The sequence below is a fragment of the Salmo trutta genome, chromosome 29 (genome assembly GCF_901001165.1).
Source record: "Salmo trutta chromosome 29, fSalTru1.1, whole genome shotgun sequence".
NCBI classification, from domain to species: domain Eukaryota; kingdom Metazoa; phylum Chordata; class Actinopteri; order Salmoniformes; family Salmonidae; genus Salmo; species Salmo trutta.
The window spans coordinates 30,643,510-30,669,768 of record NC_042985.1 but is presented as its reverse complement, the minus strand read 5'-3'; the positions used below and the strand labels follow the sequence as shown (position 1 = coordinate 30,669,768).

General features: G+C 42.9%; 1 protein-coding gene across 4 annotated transcripts in view; it reads left to right on the top strand.

Annotated features, from left to right (window-relative positions):
• The window catches only part of apba2b (amyloid beta (A4) precursor protein-binding, family A, member 2b), a 68,850-nt gene that overhangs the window by 10,681 nt on the left and 31,910 nt on the right, over window positions 1-26,259 (top strand). For all 4 annotated transcript variants that reach the window (XM_029721716.1, XM_029721717.1, XM_029721713.1 and 1 more), the window contains exon 2: window positions 14,517-14,565. The gene's annotated coding sequence lies outside the window, so the exon portion shown is untranslated. The remainder of the gene's footprint in view (window positions 1-14,516; window positions 14,566-26,259) is intronic.

Here is a 26,259-nt window from a genome sequence, read left to right as displayed (position 1 = left end):
AGTCTTCTTGGGTATGACGTTACAAGATGGCACACCTGTATTTGGGAAGTTTCTCCCATTCTTCTCTGCAGATCCTCTCAAGCTCTGTCAGGTTGGATGGGGAGCGTCGCTGCACAGCTATTTTCATTTCCGGCTTAGACTCTTAAAGGATATAGATTTATATTTCATGTGAGGACACTGCTTCTGCCTTCAAATGGAATCCAATTTAGTTTGATATCTTTCAAAACCATCAGAGAGAAAGCTAGGGTGGGAGAGAAAGAGATGGATGAAGAGTGAGTAAGCGAGAGAGAGAAAGAGAAGGGGGGGGCAAGCCTTCACAAGACAGACTGCCAGTACGGACTAAGCTCAGACATCTAGCCCTTCCATCCATCTGAATGTGATCTGTTATATCTGGGCAGGGATGGCATAGCTAGAAATATGTAGACATTTTGATTGACACAATATTTCAGAGATTTCATTTGAGCTAGGCCTCATAGTACAAAACGTGATGAAACCTGAATATACATTTCTGCTTCGTCAATAGTCCTGCTTATGAAGTGCACCTTGTTATCCGTATGCTGTTCAGCACCTTGGACAGTTCCTTTCTGGAGTCATTTGTAAACAAGTTGTGTTGTATCTGAGATCCAAGTGGAACTTCTGCTTTGAACTACTGTCTGGTGAAATATCATTAGATTCCTCTTTGGGACGATGGGCACACAGATGGAGTGTCACATGTTGAAGGATGACAAACAGCAGACACATCAAAACCCCAGACGACATTAGGGGTCCTGATATGGGAAAGGGTGATACCTAGTCAGTTTTACAACTGAATGCATTCAACTGAAATGTGTCTTCCGCATTTAACCCAACCCCTCTGAATCAGAGAGGTGCGGAGGACCGCCTTAATCGACATCCACGTCTTCGGCGCCCGTGGAACAGTGGGTTAACTGCCTTCTATCAGATTCATTCGCTGTAATGACTGGGGTTAAAACACTCCTATCAGGGTACGTAATGGCAAAGGGGATGTCATGGTAGAGTAGAAACAAAGATGGATAATAACAAATATGCACAAATGCTTTTTTTATGTCAACTCTGCATCACATCAAATTGATTTATTCCATCTCGGTGTTAAGTTGACTGAACAAATGTCATGCATTTATTTTTCTACTGTACGTATCTGACGCGTCGCTGTGGTTGGGAATAAATGAATATCAATTGAAAAGTCTGACATGCCTCTGTCTTTCTCGCAGAAGTCATTATTTTTAACAACATTTCAAAAATATTGGATTCTATTTTAGTAGGGGTTTTAGGTCTGACTTAAGTGCCTCAGCCAATGTTATTCTCTCTCTCCTGCTCAGAAGTCTCACACTGAGAAGCAACAGTCTCAGCTTCGCTTGCGGTGCTGTAATTTATATGCCCTCCTACTGACTCGTCATGTGTATCAGTTAGCAAACTCTGCTTACTAGTAGAGGGGGAGACAGGAGGGTAGAGCTGACACAGAACTGTCTGGGCGCTGAAGTAAGATAGTCGAAATATGAGGACGGCAAAGGATGAGTGTTGAACAAGAAGAGCGGCACTCCTTGACTGGGCACTCTTCGTAGTGCTCCTTAGTTTCCAAATCAGAACATCAGAATAACCTTGCTTTGTTTTTGCCATGGTGAAGATGCCAGCTCATGCATTCTAATGAGGGAATTAAGAGAAGGCGTTTTGAAGGGAAGAGATAGTGACTGAAATAATATTACAAGTTCTAGTGTCAACACTTACAGCGTTGAACGTACCCGACCTGTATGTCACCCCTGGTTTAATTCTAATCACAGTCGCTTGAGCAAGATGTTAATAACCAGCCTCTAACCTCTATAATGTCTTACCTGGTGTGGCAGAGTCATACTGCCTGGCCATGTATATACCGTAGCGTCCAGAATAAGGGGAATACATCTAGAGGTCAATGCGTACTATTTTGACCAATAACCGTGTGTTTATCATAGTTCTTGCCTCAATCTCTTTCATTTCCTTTCCCGCTGATTGCTGCCGATATGTGTCTACAATATAGAGAAGAGTCCAATGATTGCTTTGGGATGCAAGGGCAAGGCGTCTCAGAGGTGGGAAACCTTGTAAAAAGGTTGATGGGGTGTAAATTGGCCTTGGAAAAGCTTAGCAATCCTTTTAAAATGAATTGTCTGCTGTAAGGGAGAGGGTAGAGGAGATCGATGGAATAGATTTCCTTCTGGAACTCACCTGGTGTGTGTGTGTGTGTGTTTGTGCGCACGTTCCCCTGGACTGCAGAGATGTCTATATTCTGAGTCAGGCCTTATGTAGAGGATAGTGTACTTTCACTTATTCACCCATTTTAGAATGGAGAATATTTCTGTGCATGCAGAGCAATTGAAGCCATGTGTGTGTAATTAATGATGGCTGATTGCATATGTTCCTGTGATTTGTTTGAAGAATCTAATGGAGTGGACTAAGTGTTGTGGCAGAGATCAACAAGCATAGAAGATGTGTAATGTAACATTAATGGATGTCGGCTCCTGGTATATGATTCAGCTAAGATGAGTTATTGACAGACAGCAGTGTGCTCCTCAATGTCTTATCTCCTAGAGATGTCAGCCTATTGTAGGGTCTTAACATTGTCTGCAGAACACTGGTACTACTCATACTACAGTCATCACTTCCTAAGGACAATATGTGATATGTTCAACCATGTACAGATGTAGGATCTTAATTTGAGCCAGTTTGCTACAGCAGGAAAATAATCTGTCAGCAACAGGACATTTGGAAACAGGTTAAACATAGGGAGGGGCGATTATATCTATATAATATCTTATATCGATTTATTTTTTATATAACTTATGGGTGACTCATATATATATATATATATATATACATCTCTAGATAAGCAATGTTGTACAATTAAAGTTAATATACACTGCATTTCAAACAGTCAGCAATAATCTAATGAATTCAGGGCTTGTGAAGTTATACCTAGGCTAAATATAAGCCTTCCACAACCATAAGACCCACTAATAACTGCATTATTTTATCAAAAAAGTTTAACCTGCTTTTTTTGTTGTTGCAATAATCAATGGTCTGGCTTTCAAGTCTGTCTGAAAATGCCCTTTTTGGTTACAAATGTAACTAGAACCATGCATAATGCACATGAACTAGTAATGACTAACTTCTTGTAGCAGGCATTAGGCTATAGAGAATTAACACATCAACAATATCTCTCATCAACAATATCTCAAGCCCACGTGCTAGTGATTAGCCAGCTAATCTTTATATTTCAACATCAAGTTTAGCCAACTTTGATCTATTTGCTAGCTAACAAGTTTGAACAGTTGAATTATGAACACACCCTGTCTGTCTCCAACTGTTTGAAAAGCATGTTAGTCTGTCCACTTTGCTCAGATGATGAAATCAAGTGGCCTACCTTATTTCTCAGAATGAGAATGAGTTGCCAATTCCTTATATAATTGTGTTTTATGCTTATTGCACATTTTATAAAACCAACTAGACAACTAGTATAACAGTCTTTGGCTAAAATGCTGCTAGCGGTACCCTAATGCACGCGCGACAAACTGAACATATATTTTCCAGAATCAATGTTAATTGATAGCCATGTTTTAGTAGTGTCTTCTCTGCGTGCAATTTGATAGTTGAAAAGGGTATCGTTAAAAAAGTTATCTTAGTAAAATATGTCTCAATGTGTTTTGGTGTCCATATGACCGATTCTGCAAATGAAAGTAGCGAGTTGAAACAGCTTGTCAGAGGATGATGTGATCATTCAACTTTGTTGTCGTGAGAGGTATGGGGAGGGGCTTGATGTGTGTGTAAACCATAGAGGAAGAGATGAAGTGAAAGGTTTCATTCAGTCCATAAATGAAGCCAAATGCGTTTCTATGGGTTTATTTTAGACCTAGGCTTGTCGCCTGCCTTCATGCCTTTTTAAAAAAAACATTTTTTTTACACCTTTATTTAACTAGGCAAGTTAGTTAAGAACTAATTCTTATTTTCAATGACGGCCTAGGAACAGTGGGTTAACTGCCTTGTTTAGGGACAGAACGACAGATTTGAGACAACAACAACTCCCATTGTGAGGGCGGAGAGGTGCATCTCGTCCTTCTATAGATTTCTGGTGTAAATGAGGAGGTGCACACAGCACAGAAGGATCGGAAGAGACAAGACCAAAAATACAACACGAGAACAAGCGGACATAAACACTCATAAAAAAGAAAAAGAACAAAACCTAGATTCTTGCGATATAGGTGTTTGGAATATCGCGCAAAACCATACATTTGAATTAATCCAATTAATTTGATATATCGCCCAGCCCTAGTTATACAGGTTAACATTGACAAGGCCGCAGGGCTTGACGGATAACCAGGACGCGTACTCAGAGCATGCGTTTACCAGCTGGCAAGTGTCTTCACTGACATTTTCAATATCTCCCTGACTCAGTCTGTAAAACGCCAAGGTAACCTGTCTGAATGACTATCGCCCCGTAGCACTTGCTTTGTGCTTTGAAAGGTTCGTCATGGCTCACATCAACGTCATTATCCCAGACACCCTGGATCCGCTCCAATTACATACCTCTCCAACAGATCCACAAATGACGCAATCTCTATTGCACTCCACTCTGCCCTTTCCCAATTGGACAAAAGGAACACCTATGTGAGAATGCTGTTCATTGACTACAGCTCAGCATTCAACACCATAGTGCCCTCAAAACTCATCACTAAGCTAAGGACCCTGGGACTGAACACCTTCCTCTACAACTGGATCCTGGACTTCCTGATGGGATGCCCCCAGGTGGTGAGGGTAGGCAACAACCTATCCCCCATGCTGACCCTCAACACAGGGGCCCCTCAGGGGTGCGTGCGTAGGCCCTTCCTGTACTCCTTGTTTACCCATAACTGCGTGGCCACGCATGACTCTAACGCCATCATTAAGTTTGCTGACGACGTTGGTAGTCCTGATTACTAATGACAATAAGATAGCCTATAAGGAGGAGGTAAGAGGCAGGACAACAACCTCTCCCTCAACGTCAGCAAGACAAAGGAGCTGATCGTGGACTACAGGAAATGGAGGGCTGAGCACGTCCCCATTCACATCGACGGGCTGTAGTGGAGCAGGTTGAGAGCCTCAAGTTCCTTGGTGTCCACATCATCAACGAACTATCATGGTATCAACGCCTCTTCCTCCTCAGGAGGCTCACAAGATTTTCATGGGCTCTCAGATACTCAAAAAGTTCTACAGCTGCACCATTGAGAGAATCTTGACTGGCTGCGTCACAGCTTGGTGTGGCAACTGCTTGGCATCCGACCGCAAGGTGCTACAGAGGGTAGTGTGGACTAGCGGTCGACCGATTAATCGGCATGGCTGATTTCAAGTTTTCATAACAATCGGTAATCGCCATTTTTGGACGCCGATTACATTGCACTCCACGAGGAGACTGTGTGGCAGGCTGACCACCTGTTACGCGAGTGCAGCAAGGAGCCAAGGTAAGTTCCTAGCTAGCATTAAACTTATCTTATAAAAAAAACGATCAATCTTAACATAATCACTAGTTAACTACACATGGTTGATGATATTACTAGTTTAACTAGCTTGTCCTGCGTTGCATATAATCAATGCGGTGCCAGTTAATTTATCATTGAATCACAGCCTACTTCGCCAAACGGGTGATGATTTAACAAGCGCATTCGTGAAAAAAACACTATCGTTGCACCAATGTACCTAACCATAAACAAGCTTTTCTTAAAATCAATACACAAGTATATTTTTTTAAACCTGCATATTTAGTTAAAAGAAATTCATGTTAGCAGTCAATATTAACTAGGGAAATTGTCACTTCTCTTGCGTTCTGTGCAAGCAGAGTCCGGGTATATGCAGCAGTTTGGGCCACCTGGCTCGTTGCGAACTGTGTGAAGACCATTTCTTCCTAACAAAGGCCGTAATTAATTAGCCAGAATTGTACATAATTATGACATAACATTGAAGGTTGTGCAATGTAACAGCAATATTTAGAACGGTTCCGTATTTCACTGAAAGAATAAACGTTTTGTTTCCGGATTTGACCATATTAATGACCTAAGGCTCGTATTTCTGTGTGTTTATTATAATTAAGTCTATGATTTGATAGACCAGTCTGACTGAGCGGTGGTAGGCAGTAGCAGGCTCGTAAGCATTCATTCAAACAGCACTTTCCTGCGTTTGCCAGCAGCTCTTCGCAATGCTTGAAGCACAGCGCTGTTTATGACTTCAAGCCTATCAACTCCCAAGATTAGGCTGGCAATACTATAGTGCCTATAAGAACATCCAATACTCAAAGGTATATGAAATACAAATGGTATAGAGAGAAATAGTCCTATAATAACTTTTTACATGGCGCATATTGCACTTTTACTTTCTTCTCCAACGCTGTTTTTGCATTATTTAAACCAAATTGAACATGTTTCATTATTTATTTGAGACTTGATTTTATTTATTTATTATATTAAGTTGAAAGTGTTCATTCAGTATTGTTGTAAATGTCATTATTACATACATATACATATACATACATACATACATACATAAATAAATAAAACGGCTGATTAATCGGTATCGTTTTTTTTGGGGCCTCCAATGATCGGCATTGGCGCCGAAAAATTATAAACGGTCAACCTCTAGTGCGGATGGCCCAGTACATCACTGGGGCCGAGCTCCCAGTGTGTCAGATGAAAGCTCTGAAAGTTGTTAGACTCCAGCCACCCATGTCATAGACTGTTCTTTCTGCTACCACACAGCAAGCGGTACCGATGCACCAAGCCTGGACCTAACAGGACCCTGAACAGCTTATACCCCCCCCTCCCCCAGGCCATAAGACTGCTAAATAGTTAGTCCGGGTAGCTATTTGGTTAACTATTTACCTATCTGCATTGACCCTTCTTTGTTACGAACCGGCTCAGAGTTCGCAACAAAAGGGAGACAACGTGGAGACAAGGAGTATCAAAAATATATATTTATTCGATACCATAACTAGCACAACCAAAAACAAGGTGTCTGCATGGAGAGAGTCTTCCCAATAACTGTGGAAGAGGTGTCTTTATCCTGGGACACACCCGAGCCCAGGTTTTTCCCATCAAGCTGACGACCCTTCCAACTCCGCCCACTGGCATCCTAATGAGGAACAAGAGCAAAGAGAGAAAATACAGCAGACAGAGCGGGAGGGTCGTCACACACCCCCCCCATAAAACCGGGGACCAACAAGGGCCCCGGAACAACGTACCAGCCTCTGCCTCCCAAATTAACAAGGGGTTAAATGTTCACAGTTCCACCTGCCCCAACCAACCTCCTCCCCAGACCTCAGCAACCTTTACACAGGAAGCAACTTTTAAGAAGAAAGAAAACGAGACCAGGAGGGAACAGACAGGAACGACAGAACATGACAACCCCAAACGGTCAGTCACGCAAATATTCAGGAACAGGGCGCACGAGAGAGCGCATCAGCAATCACGTTACCAGTTCACCGGATATGCCTCACATCGAGATGGAAGGATTGTAAAAATAAACACCATCTCATTATCCTCTGATTAGGACACATCATGGACCCTTCAAAGTGTTGTAGCGCCCAAATGAGTGCTAGCGCTTCTTTTTCCATGACCGAGTAGTTCAACTGATAACGGTTAAACTTTTTTGGAAAAGAAACTACCAGGGCTCTCAACCCCAAATTGACACAGGCCTCTGCGTCCCAAATTGACACAAGCCTCTGCGTCCCAAATTGACACAAGCCTCTGCGTCCCAAATTGACACAAGCCTCTGCGTCCCAAATTGACACAAGCCTCTGCGTCCCAAATTGACACAAGCCTCTGCGTCCCAAATTGACACAAGCCTCTGCGTCCCAAATTGACACAAGCCTCTGCGTCCCAAATTGACACAAGCCTCTGCGTCCCAAATTGACACAAGCCTCTGCGTCCCAAATTGACACAAGCCTCTGCGTCCCAAATTGACACAAGCCTCTGCGTCCCAAATTGACGAGAGGTTACATGTTCACCTTCCACTTGCCCCAGCCAACCTCCTTCTCCCCAGACCTCAGCAACCTTTGTGTACAGGAAGCAACATTTAAGAGGAAAGAAAACGAGACCAGGAGGGAACAGACAGGAAAGTTAGAACACGACAAAACCAAACAATGGTCAGTCACATAACACTCAGGAACAGGGCACACAAGAGACCGTATCTCCCAACGGTTCATAGTCACTCCTCAACGGTTCATAGTCACTCCAACGGTTCATAGTCACTCCAACGGTTCATAGTCACTCCTCAACGGTTCATAGTCACTCCTCAACGGTTCATAGTCACTCCAACGGTTCATAGTCACTCCAACGGTTCATAGTCACTCCAACGGTTCATAGTCACTCCAACGGTTCATAGTCACTCCAACGGTTCATAGTCACTCCAACGGTTCATAGTCACTCCAACGGTTCATAGTCACTCCAACGGTTCATAGTCACTCCAACAATTCTGCTGAGCACACCAGACCACAACAAGAGAAAATACAATCACACCGGGCACCACAGAAAAGAGATGAGAAATGGAGCTTCCCCAAAACCTACAATAACTCAACCCTAGTCTTCATGCAGATTTGCGGTGGGTAATTATGCACTGTAGCCCGCTGGCGAGGAAGTAACCCCCCAGCACGCTGGTAGATTCCACCAAGCCACGGATGTGCTCCCGAGACAACTGCTCAGTCCACAGACACCACACAAAAATAACAAACATTAACAATGCCCAACATATTCCAAAAATGAAACACATCGCTAAGCCTATCAGGGGAAAAAGGCTATAGCTCCAGGTAGTAAGTTTCACTACCCTATCCAAATCTCCCACCGAGGTACACAGCTGATTGCACTCACCTCAGACCAATGTTACCACAGCGAGTAGAACAAGCGTTTTCAGGCTAGACAGGACCTGTAAACTAACCAATGTACTCTCTCCAACGCAGCACACAAACCAAACCAACAAAGGCAACCAATACTGAGCACCAAACTCAAACTAACAAACCAAGCACCTCAAATTAACATACCTCCACGTTTTCTCCCAAACACAAGTTAAAGATCCCGGATGAGCTCCCACTTGTTACGAACCGGCTCAGAGTTCGCAACAAAAAGGGAGACAACGTGGAGACAAGGAGTATCAAAAATATATATTTATTCGATACCATAACTAGCACAACCAAAAACAAGGTGTCTGCATGGAGAGAGTCTTCCCAATGACTGTGGAAGAGGTGTCTTTATCCTGGGACACACCCGAGCCCAGGTTTTTCCCATCAAGCTGACGACCCTTCCAACTCCGCCCACTGGCATCCTAATGAGGAACAAGAGCAAAGAGAGAAAATACAGCAGACAGAGCGGGAGGGTCGTCACATCTTGCACTAACTTGCTTTGACTCAGTAAACAATAGCAGTAGCGTATGTGATATCTATCACTAATCCTAGTTATATGTACATACTGTATCTACTGTGACAAACTTCTTCAAGTTTAGGAGAGTTTGTCACAAATTTAACAGGAGACCATCACCAAAATCACCCCAGAATGAGAGTTATTTCAAACAGGACAGTACCTGTGTTTTTGTTTCTCCGTCCTGGTCCACCCAGGCTACAGGCGGGGTCAAGGATAGCAGGGTTCAGTACACGAATCAGATTCGCGGTAGGTCCAGGTCCAAACGCCAAGAGGTAAGTCCAAACAGTCCAGTTCATATACGGTAAATCCAGTCGGTATATATTGTCTCTTTCTCTATGGTTCACAGATCCTCCCAGCCCCTTCCTCTCTCTCTTCTTGGTTTGTCTTGACCCCTTATCTGTGGGTCGGCCCCACCTTCTGAGCGTTCCCCTTGCTTCTGGGAATTGTAGTTTTGGCCATTTTGTGATCTGTAGTTCTGATCGGGGTGGCCATTTTAGTGAGAGGACAGAGCCTGTTTTATTAGCTCTGCCCTCACATATCTGCCATTTATCACCTGACCCGCTTATTTGCCACACTACCTTAATTACCTCATACCCCTGAACATAAACTTGTACACTGAGTATACCAAACATTAGGAATACCTTCCTAATATTGCATTGCATGGAGTCTACAAGGTGTCAAGTGTTTCACAGGAATGCTAACCCATGTTAACTCCAATGCTTCCCACAATTGTCAAGTTGGCTGGATGTACTTTGGGGGTTGGACCATTCTTGATACACACAGGATACTGTTGAGATTGAAAAACTCAGCAGTGTTTAATAGTTCTTGACACAAACCGGTGCACCTGACACCTACTACCATACCCCGTTCAAAGGCACTTACATATTTTGTCTTTCCCATTCACCCTGTGAATGGCACACATACACAATCCATGTCTCAATTGTCTCGAGGCTTAAAAATCCTTCTTTAACCTGTCTCCTCCCCTTCATCTACACTGACTGTAAATTTAACAAGTGACATCAACAAGGGATCATAGCTTTCATCTGGATTCAGCTGGTCAGCCTATGTCATGGAAATAGCAGTTCTTAATGTTTTGTACACTCCGTGTATATAGCTAAGTTATTGTTACTCATTGTGTATCTGTTATTATGTGTTTTACTTTAAAATTATTTCTCTATTTTCATTCTCTCTGCATTGTTGGAAAGGGCCTGTAAGTAAGAATTTCACTATTAGTCCACACCTGTTGTTTACGACGCATGTGACAAATACAATTTGATTTTAATTATTATGTGGATCATAATTCCTGGATATTTTTTTTGTAGAGGTTGATACATTTTATGTTAGGGCAAATCAAGTCTGACATTTTTAAATGGAAATTACAAACTTTAGAAGCCTTTTTAAACCTTGAATACACTACAAGTATGCATATCCTGCTTTGTAGGAACATTCTAATCAACAAAAGAGTGATCAAATTAAGATCCTACATCTGTAGCTAGCTACTATATTAGGCTATATGTTTTCACCACATGTCAAATGTAAAAATTTGACAGGCCTACTGATACTGTAAATTTGGCACAGTATTTTGGTTTTCCGTATTGCAGTAATGTACTGTAGTTGGTTATTGCTAGATAATGCAGTCAGATTGATTTTGAGTTGTTGCAGGTGTTGGTAGCTCTCCTCCCATCAACAGAACACGTGTCATTTGTTGGCGTCTCCAGCGACTGATCTGAATGGTCTTATGCAGAGAAGTAGCAGCTGCAGTGTACTGCAGTGTGAGTGGGGCCTCTGGGACCAAACGGAGCCCCAGGGCATGAGATGATACTGCAACCAGAGCACAATGTGACTGCCTGGCTGAGCGGGAGAGACAGTGGTGTTGCTGACACTTTATCTGTCTGAGAAAAGGAGAGAGTGTGTGTGTGTGTGTGTGTGTGTGTGTGTGTCTGCATGCTTTCGTGTGTTTGAATTGTATGTGTGTGCGTGTGCAGGACACATTGCAGTCGCCAGAGATAATGTGCTGATTGTTTTGTGCCTAGAGAAGTTGAGCAAACCAGAGGGAATGTCCCAGCGAAACTTCCAATACCTGAAGAGGAGGTGATAATATATTCTTCTCTTCCTCCTAACTGGCACTGTGTTCTCAGTAACATGCACAGTTGGTTGTTTTCTGTCTTTTTCTGCAAAACTGTGTCTTCCCCTGGGAGGATGAGTCACACAGCGCTGCTTACTATTGGCTCAAAGCAGTTTAATCCTCAGATGGAACGTGGGCATTGTTTGGTAGATCGCTCAGCTTGGTGCTACTTGTTCATACATTAATCATCTGGCAATGCTTCTTCTGGCACTATCAGTTCTCCTAAGCATTTAGATTTGCTGCAGTAATGCTATTGATCTTGATCAGATTTTTCTTGATTAGATTTTTCTGTGTGCCACACATAACAATGATTTATTTATACCCTGTCTTAAACCAAATTATGGTTGATAATTAAAATGGCTGAACAATGCGATTGGACACAGGCAGGGGGGCACAGAACAACACTTAGGTGTGCTGGTTAGGAATAGTCTGTCAGACTCCGGCAGGGTTTCTGACAGGGGTAATAGCAGGAGTGGGCCCGCATGGCCTCTGAGGACCCACGATGGCAGCCTGACCGTGAACATCAGCACTCTATAGTCATGGCATCTCCCACATGCTTGTTGAGTGACACTCAGCTCTCCATGTTGTCAGCAGGCTCACCTCATCCCTTCTCTTCCCTCCTCCTCTCCCCTGACAAACTAACTGTCCCTCTGAAGCTGGATGGATCCTCTCTAGGCTCTAATTGTGGAGTGGAACATGAATGTGGATGTGGAAGCATTCCTTCACAGACAGGATGTGGGGCTGAGATTTATACTGGCTGGACTCTGCTACAGTAGCCTATCGGGCACAGCTTGTGCCTCCAGACATTTGTCAAGATTTGCGGGAGTATCTGCCCTGTTTCCACCCAGACTGTCAATAGCTGCAGATGACAACCTCTCCTGGAAGGCAAAGTAGGATGCAACTTGTTAGAATGCTGGAAACCTATTCCCTTATCCTTCTGTATTCAAGATGGAGGCACAAACACCCCAGAAAACAATTCTGTCACTTCACACTGAGGGCCCAGGGCATCAGTTTTGTTTGCCCTGGTGTTGTTTTACTTTGAAGCACCTCTCCCCTTCACTATCAGCTGATGTTGTTAAAGGGAGACAGGCTGTTTTATGACATCAAAGAAGCAGCCCAGCTTTAATCAGCACTCCAGCCTGAGCACAAACAGAGGCTATCTCTGGATAGGAAGATGTGGTAAGATAACATTAGCGTCTCTGTGCTGTGGTGTTAGCCCTGATTAGTGTAAGGAATCTCTTCAGCGAGGTTGGCGTGTCCAAATGGGTCTCAGTAACAATGCGATGTGCAAATCACTTCCAGTGCCACCTGAAGCCTTGAGGGGAGGAAGGATGTGTCGGCACAAGGCTTATCATGCAGAAAACATCTGGCCAGAGGGAGGTGTGTTTCTAAAAGAAACAGCATTTTGTGTGTGTGTGTGTGAGAGAGAGAGAGAGAACAGTCAAGCAGCAGAATCCTCTTCACGTGTTGCCTGTCAATTGTCAATCCCCCCATCTCCTTCTCTCCCTCCCTTTCTGCCTCTGCTCCCTCTCCTTCTCTCCCTCCCTTTCTGCCTCTGCTCCCTCTCCTGCTCTCCCTCCTTTTCTGCCTCTGCTCCCTCTCCCCATTATGGTGCCAGCAGAATAGAGCTCCTTAATGAATCAGAATCTTTATTTATTTATTTTTATTTTATTTCACCTTTATTTAACCAGGGAGGCCAGTTGAGAACAAGTTCTCATTTACAACTGCGACCTGGCCAAGATAAAGCAAAGCAGTGTGACAAAAACAACAACACAGAGTTACACATAAACAAACGTACAGTCAATAACACAAAAGAAAAGAAAAATAGAAAAATCTATGTACAGTGTGCGCAAATGTAGAAGAGTAGGGAGTTAGGCAATAAATAGGCCCTAGAGGTGAAAATAATTACAATTTAGCATTAATACTGGAGTGACAGATGTGCAGATGATGATGTGCAAGTAGAAATACTGGGATGCAAGAGGGTAAGTAATAATATGGGGATGAGGTAGTTGTGTGTGCTATTTACAGATTGGCTGTGTACAGGTACAGTGATTGGTAAGCTGCCCTGTCAGCTGATGCTTAAAGTTAGAGAGGGAGATACAAGACTCCAGCTTCAGAGATTTTTGCAATTCGTTCCAGTCATTGGCAGCCGAGAACTGGAAGGAAAGGCAGCCAAAGGAAGTGTTGGCTTTGGGGGTGACCAGTGCAATATACCTGTTGGAGCGCGTGCTATGGGTCGGTGTTGCTATGGTGACCAGTGAGCTAAGATAAGGTGGGGCTTTACCTAGCAAAGACTTATAGGTGACATGGAGCCAGTGGGTTTGGCGACGGATATGTAGTGAGCGCCAACCAACGAGAGCATACAGGTCGCAGTGGTGGGTAGTATATGGGGCTTTGGTGACAAAATGGATGGCACTGTGATAGACTACATTCAGTTTGCTGAGTAGAGTGTTGGGGGCTATTTTGTAAATGACATGGCCGAAGTCAAGGATCGGTAGGATAGTCAGTTTTACAAGGGCCCGTACTCAGTAATCACATCACACTTTTTTTTTCTCCTCTCTTAAATGTGTTAGTGCTTTGGTTTGTTGCTAATCTAATGGCATACTAGTTCCTTTCAGGATGCTCCCTCCAACCCAGAGATAAGTTCAAAGTGCTCTTTGTTGAGTGCATTGACATGAGGATCTGATCAGCTGTGACAGGAAGCACCCTGAGAACATGTGATGTCTACATGTGCTCAACTCACCTGTTAAAGATTGGGCTTTTTGGGCTTCTCATCTTTTTTTGTGCGGTGTTGCTTAAAAAACAATTTGGAAATCTTGCTGTGAGTGGTGCAGTAATGATGTTGTTTTGGCCCAAAAGCCAGACTACTATATTACCAAGGGATTGAGGGGGGTGATAGATCAAGACTTTACTGTCTGAGCTGAACAAGTTGCCCCTTCACCATACTCAGCCTTGTACTCTTTATGTTTCAGGAGTGCACCTGGGAAATAGACCACGTCATCCACCAACCTACAGCTATTGGTGAGTATTTATGCCTTTTTTGGTGTTTCTGCTTTCCAGCATTAATGGGTTTCATTCTCATGGTTGTTACAGATGTGCTGCTGCTGCTGTTTAAACTAGGGGGCTTTATTAGACGGAAAGGTGGGATCAGGTGCACATCTCAATGACAACGGGTGCATTTAAAAAGGTGGTCAGTAGTCCTATCCTCTGTCATTGAATGTGTTCCGGTTAAACTAATTAGGGGAGGCAGGTAGCCTAGTGGTTAGGGCGTTGGGCCAGTAACCGAAAGGTTGCTGGATCGAATCCCCGAGCTGACAAGGGAAAAATCTGAACAAGGCAGTTAACCCACTGTTCCCCAGTAGATCGTCATTGTAAATAAGAATTTGTTCTTAACTGACTTGCCTAGTTAAATAAATGTTAAATAACATTTAAAAAAATGAGGCCTCCTGCAGGGGTGGGGGCTGCGATTTAAAATAAAAATATAGGACAAAACACACATCACGACAAGAGACAACACTCCATAGAGACCTAAGACAACAACATAGCATGGCAGCGACACATGAAAACACAGCATGGTAGCAACATATGACAACATGGTATCAACACAACAACATGGTATCAACACATGTACTGTCAACTGTGGGACCTTGTATAGACAAATCATGTAAAATCAATTGAGTTTACCACAAGTGGACTCCAATCAAGTTGTAGAAACATTTCAAGCATGATCAATGGAAACAGGATGCACCTGAGCTCAATTTCGAGTCTCATAGCAAAGGGTCTGAGTACTTATGTAAGGTATTTCTGTTTTTTATTTTTATTTCCAAACATTCTAAAAACTTGTTTTCTCTTTGTCACTAAGGGGTATTGTGTGTAGATTGCTGAGGATTTTTATTTATTTAATCTGTTTTAGAATAAGGCTAACTTAACAAAATGTGGAAAAAAGTATTGGGAGTCTGAATACTTTCCGAAGGCACTGTATGTGTATTTTAACCCAATAATGGTTGAAATTACGAAGTTTAAGCTGCCTATCAATCATTGTTTTGCGACCAGTGGACAGCCAGTGAAACATGCGCATTGCAACAGCTGCAGATTGCAGATCCCAGCCTATGGAATAAAGGTTTGAGGGCGTTCCTACCTTCTAAACTCCTCCATGGTATTGTGCTCCATACTTTCAAAAACGAGTTTAATTTAAGGAGACCAAAACTGGTGCTTTTATTGCTCAATCTAATTTGTGCTGATTCTAAACAAAATATCCATAGGCGTAACATACATATGCTCAAACTCGCACACTTTTGACAGACTTAAAGGGGCAATATGTAGTTGCTACATCCATTTTCAGACTTCTAAATTAATAATATACTGTATGCTCATTAATTCTTAAAGAATATAACTTATAAATGCCTCATTAGCTTAGTTCAACTGTCACACCCCAGGAGAAGCCAAAATATAAGTTTGTTTTAATCCAGTGTTTGTAAACATTGTAAATGTAAACAAACACTGTATAGCCTCAAAACATGGTTGAAACAATATTTTTGATATCATGGATGGTCAGACCTTGCATCCATAGCTCTGCCTATTCATGTGAGAGTGGTTACAGGCCCATCCCTCAGCTTTTTACCAAAACAGAGGCAGGGTGGCCCTTGGTTATTGTTTCAACTGTGGATTCTCCCTTTAAGCAGACTCAAATTATCGAGTTATCAAAGTGTCAGCAACAAAAAAACGTAAACAATAGGCCTATAGCAAATGCAGTATATGGCATTAATTTTTCACATGCAAATAGCACTTTTTGGTAGTGCCCAAGACATGTCATTCCATGAGAGCAGCATTTATTTTTCAACTCGAAGCAATGAGCCTAATCAGTCCTCCATGACAATAAAATCATAAACAGCTTTTGGGTTATGCTCAGGTAAAACAGTTTGGCTAATCTATATCTCCAAGTCCTATTCTTGAAGATCAAGGGGCATAGTCATAGGAAGTAAGGTTTGCTGAGGGTGCTGCAGCATCCCCTGAAAAATCTGAACAATAATTGTATTTTCTTTTCTCACAAGCAGTGCACTGGGTCTTTACTAGTCCTGTATATTTACTAGTCCCCCAAAACATCTTTCTGCAGCTATGTCACGGGGTATTACACTGTTTAGAATGACTGGAAATATGAGAGTTTTTAACCTGATCCTATTATGATCTGTAGTAAAAAGCAGTGGGTTAGAAGCCTACGTAACCAACCCATAAAGTAAAATGCAACATCCATTTATGGCCATCTATGTAAACTATAACATTGATTTATCCTGCAATAGATGTTGTTCAATTGTTTGTTCTTTTTTTGTCTTATTCTAATCAATGCCTCTTTTTTTCAGGGGCAGAACAGATTTTTACCTTGTCAGCTAGGGGATTTGACCTTTCGATTACTGGCCCAATGCTCTAACCACTAGGCTACCACGAGGGAAAAAGTAATCCCCCTCTTAAGGGGAAAGTAATCAGATTACGGTACTGAGTTTGGGTAATCCAAAAGTTACATTACTGATTATAATTTTTGGAAAGGTAACTAGTAACTGTAACGGATTCCATTTAGAAAGTAACCTTCCCTACCCTGCAGACCATGGCCTCTTGTGTATTACCACATTAGGAGAATCAGATGCATACACAGTAAAATGACCGACTAAATTGAACTCTAATTGAAGAAAATCTAATTCTGCCACAGATAACATTTGGTCCCAGTTTAAAAAGAGTAAAAGGTACTCTGGGAACAGTTTTTTTTTTTTTCAGAGTCGTATATGCTCAATTTAGTGTTGATATTTAACTCTGCATCATTGCGTTTCACTCCGTACAGTATTAATTGAAAATAACTCTCTTTAATTCTCTGCAGTGTTGTTCAGTACTCTAGAGTTATTTATTTAGAGTAATGTTTACTCTTACAATATAATCACGAGTTAATTCAACTCCTATGGCCTCAAACTCAACGCTATTTGGGGGTTTATATGGTCCCATTTAAGGTGTAATGTATCATTTAAATATTTCTTGTCATATTATGGTGGCTTACAATGTGACATCCAATCTCTATTGCAGGACTCATCAACTACATTCAGCCGCGGGCCGTTTCTTTTTCTTTTTTTTTCTTGAGCGGATGGTCAGGGGGCGGGAACATGATTACAAATAATTTGTGCAAATTGACCGCAATGAGACCAAACAGATCTAATATTTGACAACAATATTTTCAGTTCCAACCTTGCTTACATTATATATTATCACATACAGTATACCTCTCTTATGTGTGGGAATACTTTGGAACAGATTTCCAAAATCTAAATCACTTGGAGCTGATTTGCTGGTGTTTTCACAGTATTTTATGTCTAACAAGTAATAACAAATACACTGAACAAAAATATAAATGCAACATGTAAAGTGTTGGTTTCATGAGCTGAAATAAAAGATCACCAACATTTTCCATACACACAAAAAGTTTATTTCTCTCAAACTTTGTGCACAAATTTGTTTATATGCCTGTTAGTGAGCGTTTATCCTTTGCCAAGATAATCCATCCACCTGCCAGATGTGGCATATCAAGAAGCTGATTAAACAGCATGATCATTACACAGGTGCACCTTCTACTGGGGAGAATAAAAGTCCACTCTAAAATGTGCAGTTTTGTCAAACAACGCAATGCCTCAAGTTTTGAGGGAGCGTGCAATTGCCATGCTGACTGCAGGAATGTCCACCAGAGCTGTTGCCAGATCATTTCATGTTCAGTTCTCTACCATAAGCCTCCTCCAATGTCGTTTTAGAGAATTTGACAGTACGTCCAACCAGCCTCACAACCGCAGACCACGTAACCACGCCGGCCCAGGACCTCCACATCCGGCTTCTTCACCTGCGGGATCGTCTGAAACCAGCCACATGGACAGCTGATGAAATTTAGGCATATTTATGTCTGTAATAAAACCCTTTTGTGGGGAAAACCTCATTCTGATTGGCTGGGCCATGCTCCCCAGTGGGTGGGCCAGTCTCCCAAGTGGGTGGGAGTCCATAGACTAGGGCCTAATGAATTTATTTCAAGTGACTGATTTCCTTACATGAACTGTAACTTAGTAAAATCGTTGAAATTGTTGTATGTTTATTTTTGTTCAGTATAAATACAAATAAATAAATACAATTAGTATTTTTTGGCTCAGAAAACTTGGAGGACCAAATAAAATCACAGGCCACCAGTTGGGGATCCCTGCTCTATTGGTATCAATTTAAGAGGGAGGATATCCAGCAATTTTACATCAACCACATCAGAATGAATGTCAGAACAGGGAGGCGAGTACTGTTGCTAGAGATGGCCTACATCAGGCCTCCCGAATGGTGCAGCGGTCTAAGGCACTGCATCGCAGTGCTTGAGGCATCACTACAGACCCGGGTTCGATCCCGGGCTGTGTCACAACCGGCCGTGACCGGGAGTCCCATAGGGCGGCGCACAATTGGCCCAGAGTTGACCGGGTTAGGGGGAGGGTTTGGCCGGGGGGGCTTTACTTGGCTCATCATGCTCTAGCGACTCCTTGTGACGGGCCCGTCACCTGCAGGCTGACTTCGTCCGTCAATTGAATGGTGTTTCCTCCAACACATTGGTGCGGCTGGCTTCCGGGTTAAGAGGGAAGGTGTAAAGAAGGTTTGGCGGGTCATGTTTCGGAGGACGCGTGATTCGACCTTCGTCTCTCCCGGGCCCGTTGGGGAGTTGCAGCGAACTAGAGACGAGATCCTAATTGGATATCATGAAAAAGGGGTAAAAAATAAGAGATGACCTACATCATGAAAACTGGAACGATTGCAATAAATCCAACCGTTAATAGATTAGATTAATTTAGGAAAATGTATCTTACATATCATTGTGTAGCATCAGATCAAAAACAATCAATGGACCCCTTGAAAACACAGATATTAAAACAAACAATTAAAAACATCTACCTGCAACAGAGCATGCTGGGAAATATGACAATACTCCATAGTTTTAACTCCCTGTCTCTGGTTACTCTTAGGGTGTTTTCACACACAGTTTTGAGCTATAGTTTGAATCAGAGTTCCACCATGATATATTTTTTCATTTTGACAAAATTGGTTTCACGTTGCCAAATGTCAAACGAACAAAAATTCATAAACAAAACCACGTTTCCATTGCAAGTAATTTGTTTATTGGACAAAAATGCCGTAGTTAAATCCATTTAAGATGAATTATCATGAAGCATCACTTGTGTGTCCCAATCTTCATATTACTTTCTCTTTGGTCTTTTAAATACATGCGGGAGGAAACATCGCAATAGCACCTCTAACTGCGACGTGAATAGGCTTACATTCAGTAGGTTATATTCAGTAGGTTATATTCAGTAGGTTACATTCAGTAGGTTATATTCAGTAGGCTATATCCCCTGTATAGCCCCGTCTCCCCTAATCTGCATCAGATGCGCTCATAAATGTGCTGGTACTCACAGAGTGTTTCAGATATATGAAGTTTCATCAAATGCTCGCAGTCAAACAAACAATAATAATAATGTGGGACTCTGGTTCTTTTCCTGTGTTTGGTCCTGACAGCGTTCTCACCTGCAGCGAATCACACCAAGGTACAAATTGAATCAGACCGAGCGAACCACGGTGTTTGTTTAGTCCGGACCCGAGTGTGGATAGAGTGTTCACACCAGTCCAAACCAACCAAACTAAGGGGATAAACTCAATAGAGTTCGGAAAAAAACGAACCAAACCAATTTGGTGTGAAAGCCCCCATAATGTAGTTAAAAGTACTCGGTCCCAATCAACTCCAGTTATCAATACTAAGTCCAGGGAGCATATCAATCTGTTGAGGGTAAAGATAACTCAAGTTAATTTAACTTGAAATGTTTTTACTCTGTGATTTTAAACTCTCCTTGATTGACTGTGTATCCAGATAGGTGTGACGTGACCATACAGAACATAATCAGGACAGGTTCTCCTATTTACATGAACAATATGATTCGGGTGGTGAAAATCTGTCTTCCTATTTCCATATTTCTGCTCGCTTTCAGCCAAAAAGCCCATGATTGATTGAGCGCTAAAGAGGATTAGCCTATTGGCTGAAAAGGAGAGGAGCTGCTGTGGGTTGCTTGCTGTACCCATGGAAGCAGAATGGCTGGCTGTGATGTGGCCCTCCAGAAGGCTGTGTTTCTGAGCCAGATAGCACTATGACGGGGCCCAAGACTCTGCCTGCCTGTCCACTCTCTGTTTCTTATCCTGTAGGCCTATAATCTCCTCTCAAATACTCCCCATCCGTCTGCATGTCACTGATAGTGTATGGGAATTGCACGCGTGTCATGGGGCCCATGCTTCCATATACGTTCCAACACGTTTTGGGCTGACTGCATTTAGCGGCAGAGTCACTCATGTGTTTGGTGGAGTCTATCATCTGTTGAAACAGTGCTTTACAGATCATGATTAAAAGCTTGAATAACTGAGGAGATGGCTGACATCAACATCTAGCTAGTTGAATCATTTAAAAGCCATAAGTGTAAACTGATGATATGCTACTCACTATAATGATACGTTTCTAATCCTCTGTGCATTCGATGCCAAGGAATCGTATTGACTGTGAAGTGTGGAAAGGAAGTGCCCTGGCCTGTCATCATGTATGCTGTTGAATATGGAATCGATTCCTCCCATTTTCCCAAGGAATATTATTTGGGACTACTCTAAGGAGAAATAGACTTCTTGAATACGCCCCTCTTCATTGTCAGTTTTTCAAAGGAACATTTTTCCTTGCTGACTATTTTAACTTTGTATAACATGATGTGTGTGTATTCATCCATTGGGTGTGTGAGTGTGTGTGTGTGTGTATTCATCCATTGTGTGTGTGTGTGTGTGTGTGTGTGTGTGTGTGTGTGTGTGTGCTGTCTTGCATATCCTCTTACTTATACTCATTTAGGCAATTTAGTCTTACTGAGGACACACGTTGTATCTAAATGAATTAGATCCTCTGGGAGAAGCGTGAACAAACAGAAGGATAATTTAATATTTCAGACCATGCAAATCACGTCTGTTTTTCTGTTGAGGCGGAGGCAGTTACAATTCTATAGCCTGACTGCAGTTTGCAGACACTAATAGGAATAGTGGTGCTCAGGGGCAGTTGCTAGTGTGGACATTAAAGTGTGTCTAAGTTTGCTCAACTGAATAGAGGGTTTATATGCTAATAAAACCCTTCAGCTGTAGCCCCTTTATACTAGTTGTGAATACCAAATAGATCCCCGCCTTAAAAATGCAGTCGTTCATTATCATTTCTACCTGTTTCTAAGCAAATATCCAACGAACACCCAAGCAAAGGTGCTCTCTCCCTTTTTACAATGCTTGTAATGTCAAGGTCCTCTATTATTATGAAACATGAGGTCTTTACCAGATTTGGTGATGGCACGACATACATGCCCAGAAGGGAAGCTGGGTTTATAGAGACAGACTGAATGGAGCTGCAGAGCTTTGTGATATAAGGGGATTGCAATCAGAGCCCAGTAATCCATCCATCCAGACCTCCAGCATCATCAGTGGATCAGAAGCAATGCTACAGTACAGTATGCCTGGCCAGAGGGGTGAGGACGTCACTTGTTCCCACCAGGGACTCTGTAGTTCATCACGTTTTTTCATCACAATCTTTAGCGCTCGGGGACCCAAAATGCAGTCACTGATGTGATGCCTTGAGATGGTTGGGCAATGTTAATATGCCACCATCTCCTCTGTTTAAGCACTGCTGCTGTCGCTCCTGTTTCCTTCCTCATTCGTCACCGCGCCTTGCCTTCCCTCGCTTCGTTTTGTTCTTCTTCTATTCTGTGTTTCATCCCAAGATGAGATGCTGTGACTCTCGGAGAAGACGATGCATTTTAAAGACAATGGTGGCAGAGTGAAACACAGGCTTCTCTCAGAAACAAGTGGAACCTTTCATCCAGAATCCCCTCCAAACTGGTGACAGCATCAACACTGAGACAAGCCAGATACTGAGCCGCGTGCCTAAAGGGGATGGGAGAGCTGTAGAGCCGTGAGATAGATCTGTCTCTCAGTCTCTTTTGTCTGCGATCTGTCTCCATGTCTTCGGTTTGGAAGCTATTGAATAGTCCAGCTTTTGACTTACTCTTTTCACCCTGTCCTGTGCAGTCTTGTCTTCATTCCTGATGGTCCCTGCCGTCTTCATCCCTTCTTCATTGGCACTTCCCCGGTGTTTGTAGGTTGTAGTTATTGCAGTGTCATAAACACTGGCTATTGGCTACAGATGCTCATGCACACTGACAACTCTGGGATCAGCCATTAGAGCCCCCTGCTGCTAGCAACCTGGTGGAGAGCATGTAGTGTCTAGACCAGGCATCCAGAGTCTGCCATGTACATCAGAACAAAACAAAGCATTGCATGACTGTCCTAGACATGCATTAGCACACCTTTGATTCAGGAATCTGGGTTCTGTTGAATGACTTCCCATTAAAGTAAGGCGTTCTGTTCCTACTAGCACAGCTTGCAGGGAGTGATGGAGATTGGAGAGGTCCCAGAATAACACAGGGCTTGCTAAAACACCACCCCTTTCTTAAAATAGCTTTGAATCATGCATTATTCGTACTGGGACTGCCGGTGCTGTCAAGCAGCATTTTCTGCGATGCTTATTGTCTCCCCTTGTTTTCTTCAGGCCCTGCAATTTGAAAAAGATTCCCTAAACTCATTTCCATAGCTTTGTGTTTGTTATTGGGTGACTAATGACTCCCCCTTCTACAGTGAAGAAACGTTAAAGAATGCTTATTACATTCATTCTGTTTCTTATCTTCCTCAGTGTTAGAATTGGTTCTTGCTGGCGGTTGCCGTGCACACAGAGAGAGCGAGAACGTGGCGCCGACACTCCTCTAGAGATGGGGAAGTAGATTCCAATATCCCAGCCCGCCTCTCTCTGTGTCACACTGTGTCCCCTGGGCCCACTAAAGCGTGAAGGATGCTTGAAGGGGGGCGCTGACAGGTCCTCCAGAACCTGCTAGTGCTACACGTGTCCCTCTTATCGATCAGGATCGATATCTTCAGCTAACAGGGCCACACCTAGAAACAGAAGAATACATTCGCAATAATACAAAGCCACATAAAGACATGCACTCACACTGATACACACAAAAAGAACCAGACAACCATGGGCTGGGCTGATAATAGAATCCCTGGATCTTCCTCCATTTTTATTTTGTTCTTGTTGATAATGGGCCATTCTCCTGGATGATGAATGGTTAAGCCTCGGCCTCTCTAATGTCCAGCAGTGAGAACTGGAAGGGCCAGTTCACTCATCAAATGCACAGATGGTGTTTTGTGTAAGATGTCAGGGTTCATGAGCAGTGTGTGTGTGTGTGTGTATGTGAGATATTATAAGATGTGTGTAGGTATGCTTTTCAGAGTGTGTGTGAAGGCTGATGAATAATTAATCCCTGGCTTTCCATGTGGAGGCTGTTAGTGACTGAAATCAGGAGATATTTCATGTGTGGATGGCTGCTACCAAACTGCAGTACTGGGCACAGCCATTACTATTGTGACTGTGGGTTTGATAAGGGAACATTTACTGTCCTCCCCCTCCTCATATCGCTGGGTATTGAGGTGTCATTGAATACAATGAACATCAGTATGTTCAATGACTGTTATTAACATTTTCCTCAACCCCTGTCAATTCTTTCTCTCCCATTCCATCTCTCTTCTGCATATGATTCTTTGCTCATTCCAAACAAACCTCTGTACAGTATAAAGGAGAAACTACAGTGACAAGGCCCTCTATATACCATCAGGTCAAACGTGTTACTATTCATAAACATTCATTCCGATCGACACACATCACACAGCAAATCCATGCCAGGTTATGCATACCTAGTACACTGAGATGTGCTTTGTACAGATGTAGGATCTTAATTTGAGCCAGTTTGCTACAGCAGGAAATAATCCTGCAGTGACAGGAAATGTGAATTGTTAGGTGGATACTAATTAATAAACATTGTTTCGTAAGGGAAAATCAAGTCTAAAATGTCAGTGGAAATTACAAACTTCAGAAGACTTGAAGGGAATTTCTCCTGCAACAGGGTGATCAAATTAAGATCCTACACCTGTACTATAAATCACCTAGCTAATGGTGTTTCAAACCTGTGTAATGCAATTTTTTTGAATAGCGTTCGCTAATTGGCAACAAATCAGAGTGTTAACTGCTGTTTTAATTATTTGTGTCGAACTATGTATTCTCCAGATGAGTGCTACTGTCTCTCTCCTCTCTGTCTCACACCTCCTCCTCCTCCTCCTCTCAGTACATCCTTCAGTGCTCTCAAGAGTCTATTCCATTGGCTTCCCTAGTCTGATTTATGACCATCCTTGCCTCTAATAGGCTAAAGCATGGACCATGCCGTGGTGGAGGAAATGTGTGAAATGGCACTGATCACCAGGGGATGATGATTAGAATGGTAACGAGGATTGTGATGCGACCTGTTATAGATACAGTATAGCCTATAGCCCATAGTATCAATATGATCGCAACCAGCGATACTATCTCACTTTCCTGAGCAAATGTGAACGAGTTGGTACACAGTAAGAAACGCTCTCATCTAGCTGAAACGGTATGGTGTATTAGAGCTGAGAGGACAGGAGTTCTGGGGCAGATACAGCAAACTAGCGCAAAAATAATATTGAGATATTGTTAAAACGATACGATACCATATATCGTCCAAAATAATATCCAGATATGTAACTGTATCGATTTCCCCCCCATCGCCAGCTGGCTGTGGCTGTGGTGACTCAGAGGTAGTCTTAGATATCCCTGACCTTGGAGAAACGTAAGCCTATAGGCAACGGCACAAGGTCTGGTGAGGCTGTCAGCTTTTCTCTGACATTTAGAAATGGGAAAACATTTTTACAGGGTGGGAGATGGGGTGCTATGGGATTGTTTAAGATACTCTTTGAAGAGGAAAGGGTTTCGGATGTTTTCGGAAGATGTTTTCAGGGGGAAGCTGGTTCTACCATTAGGGTGCCAGGACAGAGAATAACTTGGACTGGGCTGAGGGGGAGCTGCCTTCCCATAAGGGTGGCAGGGTCAAGAGACCAGAGTTGGCAGAATGGACTGCTCGGGCTGGGGTGTAGGGTTTGAGCATAGCCTGAAGGTATGGAGGGGCAGTTCCTCTTGCTGCTCCGTAGGCAAGTACCATGGTCTTGTAGTGGATGCGAGTTTCAACTGGAAGCCAGTGGAGTGTGCGGAGGAGTGGGGTGACATGGGAGAACTTGGGACGGTTAAACACCAGGCGGGTTTCAGCGTTCTGGATAAGGATGTTGTAGAGCATGCACCTGTAGGAGCGAGTCACTGCTTTGATGTTGGTGGAGAGGAAGGTGGGCCCACATCCAAGCTGAGATATCTGCCAGGCACGCAGAGATGCATGTCGCCACCTGGGTGTCAGAAGGCGGGAAGGAGAAAAGTAGCTGAATGTCATCCGCATAGCAATGATAGGAGAGACCATGTGAGGATATGATGGAGCCAAGTGACTTGGTGCATAAAGAGAAGAGGAGAGGGCCTATAACCGAGCCCTGGAGGACACCAATCATGAGAGTACGTGGTGCAGACACTGATCCTCTCCTCGTCACATCTGAGTGGCGCTTCCCCTTAGAATTAATTTCAGGGCAAAACCAATTATTCAGTCTTTAACTTTTAATGAGTCCTCTAACTTCAAGTCTGAAATGAAGAGTTAT